A 6000-nucleotide genomic window follows, 5' to 3' on the forward strand; every position below is an offset into this window, starting at 1 on the left:
AAATAAATCTTTTCTGTGTGATCACGAGGTGTCGAAGGGATCAGGTATAAGGCATCATCGGAACAAAAAAATATCTTACCATAGTGAATGAAGGGGAAAGTGCAGAGTGGAGAACCAAAGCCCATTTGTCGGCCACTGGAGATCCCCTTGCAGAGGGGTCTAGGGGAGGAGATGAGTTAGTCAGGGTGCGATGCAGCACCAATGAAGAATACAGCTTTCCTCTAGTTCCTAAATGCTTCCTCTTCCCCCTACCCCATGATTCGAATTCTACCTTGCAAGTCTGGATAGAGCAGAGAATGTACACTGGTGCAGATAGGAGCTGGAGGCACAGAGAATCCAGGGTGGATGATACCTTCAGGACCAGGGGTGTGAGTGGCGATACTGGGAGGGTTAAGGGGGAGTGGGTTGGAAAGAGGGAACTGATTACAAGGATCTACATGTGACCTTCTCCCTGGGGGACGGACAAATGAAAAGTGGGTGAAGGGAGACGTCGGACAGGGCAAGATATGACAAAATAATAATCTATAAATTATCGAGGGCTCATGAGGGAAGGAGGGAGGGAGGAGCAGGGAGGGAGGGGGAAAAAACGGACCTGATGCAAAGGGCTTAAGTGGAGAGCAAATGCTTTGAAAATGATGAAGGCAAGGAATGTACAGATGTGCTTTACACAATTGTAGTATGTATGGATTGTGAAAAGAGTTGTATGAGTCCCTAAAAAAATGTTTAAAAACAGAAATAAATCTTCTATAAGGATACAGAAACAAAGTCTCTGAAAGAAACTTTGCCTTAATTTTTAATTATGCATGCAAGCAATTTTTAAAGAAAGAGTCTTGGTAGTAATTCTTTTTTTTTTTTAGATTCAGATTTCTTTTTTTTTCTGTCTAATTTTTTTTTAATTTTAACAATTTATTAGGGGCTCATACAATTCTTATCACAGTTCATACATATACATACATCAATTGTATAAAGCACATCTGTACAGTCTTTGCCCTAATAATTTTTTCTCCTCTTTTCTTTTTTTACATTTTATTAGGGACTCATACAACTCTTATCACCATCCATACATATACATACATCAATTGTATAAAGCACATCCATACATTCCCTGCCCCAATCATTCTCAAGGCATTTGCTCTCCACTTAAGCCCCTTGCATCAGGTCCTCTTTTTTTCCCCCCCTCCCTCCCCTTTCCCCCCTCTCTCATGTGCCCTTGGTAATTTATACATCGTTATTTTGTCATATCTTGCCCTATCCGGAGTCTCCCTTCCCCCCTTCTCTGCTGTCCCTCTCCCAGGGAAGAGGTCACATGTGGATCCTTGTAATCAGTTCCCCCTTTCCAACCCACTCACCCTCCACTCTCCCAGCATCGTCCCTCACACCCTTGGTCCTGAAGGTATCATCCACCCTGGATTCCCTGTACCTCCAGCCCTCATATGTACCAGTGTACAGCCTCTGTCCTATCCAGGCCTGCAAGGTAGAATTCGGATCATGGTAGTTGGGGGGAGGAAGCATCCAGGATCTGGGGGAAAGCTATGTTCTTCATCGGTACTACCTCGCACCCTAATTAACCCATCTCCTCTCCTAAACGCCTCTATGAGGGTATCTCCATTGGCCGACACTTGGGCCTTGGGTCTCCACTCTGCACTTCCCCCTTCATTTAATATGGTATATATATATATACATATATATACACACACTTATATCGTTTTTTTTTTGCATGATGCCTTATACCTGGTCCCTTGGCACCTCGTGATCGCACTGGCCGGTGTGCTTCTTCCATGTGGGCTTTTTTGCTTCTGAGCTTGATGGCCACTTGTTCACCTGGTAGTAATTCTTATAATCAGCACTAGTATAAAAGAATGTCTTCCAACAATTTTGACATTTTTATGACCTATTCTGAAAAGTGTATGTTGTAAACATACTGATATTATGATGGTAAATCTTGTAGCCACACTGAAAAATCTGTCCTCATCCTTAGCCCATCTTACTTCTGCCTTCAAGCAAAAACTAACCAAACAGCGATATTATAATTTGTTCCATGAATTTTATCTGTTTATTTGGTTTTTGTTTGTTTTCCTGTGCATCCTTGATCTGATTTTTAATATTTTCTGGTGTGTTTTTAATCGTTTTATTAGGGGCTCATACAACGCTATCACAATCCATACATGCATCAATTGTATAAAGAACATTTGTACATTCATTGCCCTCATCATTCTCAAAACATTTGCTTTCTACTTAAGCCCCTGGCATCATTTTTCCCCTCATTTTCCCCTCCCTCCCCACTCCCCCCTCCCTCATGAACCCTTGTAATTTATAAATTATTATTTTGTCATATCTTGCCCTGTCTGACATCTCCCTTCACCCACTTTTCTGTTCTCCATCCCCCAGGGAGGAGGTCACATGTAGATTCTTATAATCGGTTCCCCCTTTCCACTCCACCCTCCCTCTACCCTTCCAGTATCACCACTCATATCACTGGTCCTGAAGGGATCATCCGCCTGAGATTCCCTGTGTTTCCAGTTCCTATCTGTACCAGTGTACATCCTCTGGTCGAGCCAGATTTGTAAGGTAGAATTGAGATCATGATAGTTGGGGAGGAGGAAGCATTTAGAAACTGTAGGAAAGTTGTATGTTTCATCATTGCTACATGGCACCCTAACTGGCTCGTCTCCTCCCCAATACCCCTCTTCAAGGGGATCTCTAGTGGCCTACAAATGGGCTTTGTGTCTCCACTCTGCACTCCCCCCCTCTCATTCACTATGGTAAGATTTTTTGTTCTAATGATACCTGATACCTGATCCCTTCGACACCTTGTGTTCACACAGGCTGGTGTGCTTCTTCCATGTGGGCTTTGTTGTTTCTGAGCTAGATGGCTGCTTGTTAACCTTCAAGCCTCTAAGAAAGACGCCAGATGCTACATCTTTTGATAGCCGGTCACCATAAGCTTTCTTCGCCACATTTGCTTATGCAAATTTTATCTGTTTGTGTGAGAAAATTTGTAAATCATCATTTCTCAGTAGGGCATACTAGTATCTCCCTGCCTATACATTCAGATGTAGTAATTTTTTTCTTTGTCTGAATTAATTCTTTTAAATTCAAAGTATGCAAATTTAGTGAGTTATTTCCTATAACATAACGAAGCATAATGTTGATATTTGGAAGGTAGAAGAGGGGGAATATCATAATCAAGTAACTATACAAATAACATATCTATTATATGATCGAACAAATGAGGAAATGTTATTGAAAGAAAAGAAAAAAACAAATATTGAATGAGAGAAGGCAAGAAAGAATCATATAGAAATAGAATGGGATCCACAATTTCTAAATCTTATATATGCATATGTGTATGTATCTACCATTGCACACCTAGGCTAAAGGGTAGACAGGTGAACATGGATGGGTAAAAGGGAAGACAGTACCCATCAAGAAGGATATGAGAATAACCTGATGGAAACAAGGCAAGACACCAGGAGTTGTGATGAGTTGTTGAAGGTAAACCTGATTCTCACCCCTGTAACTGGCACCTCATTCACAATAGAGTTTTTTAAAAATCCTTAAACTCAAACCCACTTCCCTCATGTTGATTTGATCCTCTAGAGATCCTATGGTAGGGATATTGCCAAATATGGAAGCCAGGTCAAAAGGGCCAAACCTGAGTAGCCGCATAGCTGGTAACACTCATAAATTGTCAACCACTGGGACTGGGGTTAGATATCTATGAACCGGCATGGATGATAGATGGATTATATCTAGCTGGGTAGATGGATGTGAAGGCAGTTTCTTCTATACAGTATAATGCCATGGAGAAACTAACAAATGTAGGAATGCTACACTTGGGAAATTATTATTTTTCTTCAAATTATCAAATAAAATTTGGATGCAAAAATCAAGGGGAAAGTTCCTGGTGAACAAAACATTAGCTTGGTCTTTATGTTTTTTCTCTTAGTTTGCTATTAGTTGCAAAGGAAAAATAGTCATTATGCAATGGAAAAATTAGGAACCCCCTTGAGTAGGCTACTAGACTAACCTCTCTAATATAGATTTGCTGAGTCAGAATCAACCCCATGGCAGTGGGATTGGTTTTGAGAATAAAGTTGTACCTCTAATTATGATACTCTAAGAAGGAAGCAGCATCAGTTATATAATGAATTGATCTTGAATTCATATCTTGAATTTAATCATGAGGAAAACATCTGACAACTTAAGTGAACACTGTCTTATTAGGGGGGAAAGAGGGAGGGGCTTTTGATGGGATTTATAAAAACTGTTAATGTTGTAAAAGACAGGTGTGTTAGTCCGGGTAGATTAGAGAAACAAATTCATGGACACCTATATGGGTATAATAAAGAGCTTTATATTCAAGAGCAGCTGAAAATTGTGAAGAAAAAAAAAAACTCCAGCCTAGTTCAGATCAAGTCTGATATTAGCCCATATGTCTGATACCAATCTATAAAGTCCTCTTCAGACTCATGAATCACATGCAATGATGCCAAATGCAGGAAGATCACAAATCAGTGGGTTGGAAGTTTTGTGGATCCATTGGAATTGTAAGCATCTCAGTGCTGGTGGGATCTCCATGTGGCTTCTCTAGTTCCCGAGGTCTGGCTCCAGCAATGTCTCTCCATCTGTCTTCTCCACTGGGATGTCTCACAGGCAGTGAGCAGAGAGAGTGTGCGTCTCTCACCTCCAAAGAGGAATACAGGAGGTCCCAGAATTCTCAGGAGAAGGCCATGCCCATTGGCTATGACCTGATTGACAGCCTAGATGCTACCCTTCACTTTGAATCCTCAAATCGATACCCGATTATGTAACTACCACAGCAGGCTTTGGAAATGTTCCAGATTAACTGATATTAAAAATACATGAAAAACAAATGTCATAAGTGATCCTAGACTAGATCTTGCACCAGAGGGGAAATAAATGATCCAAAAGTCAATATTAGGTCAACTGACCAAATTGGAATGCCAATCTCATTTTCACTGCCATTTAATTAATTTCAACTCATAGTGACCCTACAGGAAAGGATAGAACTGCCCATGAGTTCTGAGATGGTGGCTCTTTATAGGAATTGAAAGCCTCGTCTTTCTTTCATTAAGTGGCTGGTGGTTTCAAACAGCTGGCCTTGTGGTGAACAGACCAATGTACAATCACTACGCCACTAGGGCTCCTGGAATGCTAATAATATGTTAATTTTGTTAAATGTACTATGGTTGTGTAAGAAAATATCTCTATTTTGAAGAATCTCTACATTGAATTATTATTTTAGAATAATGAAGGCATTTTACTCTAAACCTTTTGATTAAAAACATTATGTGATTATGTTGTACATAATACAGTGTATTAATCTGGGTTGACTAGAGAAACAGATTCATAAACACTCATATGTCTTTAAGAAAGAGCTTTATATACAAGAGCAGTTGTCTATTGAGAAAACACCCCAGCCCAGTCCAGATCAAATCCATAAGTTCAATATTAGCCCATATGTCCAATACCAATCTATAAAGTCCTCTTCAGACTCATGAATCACGTGCAATAACACCAAAAGCAGGAAGATCACAGGCCAGTAGGTGAGAAGTCTTGTGGATCCAGTGGCAGTTGAATCATCTCAGTGCTGACGAGGGTCTTCCCATACAGGGCACTGGCATAGTTCTATGTGTTTTGTGAGCTGCAATGTCGCCCAGGGAGTAAGCCTGTGTCCCACCTCCAACAAGCTATTTATCTCCTTGGCACCTCCAAATGAGATCATCAAGCTGTGATCTGATTGACAGGCTAACCTCCACCCCTTCACTCTTAAGCCTCAAATTGACAACACATACAGAGAGTGATTGACAAAAAATAATTGGGGTAAAATAGATGAATTTTGTCAAAGGATATATGTGTTTTAAATCAGACTGATTACTGAATCTTTCCAGTAAGTGTGAAATTATTTCCAAACCACCACAAAAGATTTAAAAAAAACCCAGAGGAAGCAGAATAGGAAAAGGAAGGAGAGAAAGC

The sequence above is a fragment of the Tenrec ecaudatus genome, chromosome 5 (assembly GCF_050624435.1).
Source record: "Tenrec ecaudatus isolate mTenEca1 chromosome 5, mTenEca1.hap1, whole genome shotgun sequence".
Classification (NCBI taxonomy): domain Eukaryota; kingdom Metazoa; phylum Chordata; class Mammalia; order Afrosoricida; family Tenrecidae; genus Tenrec; species Tenrec ecaudatus.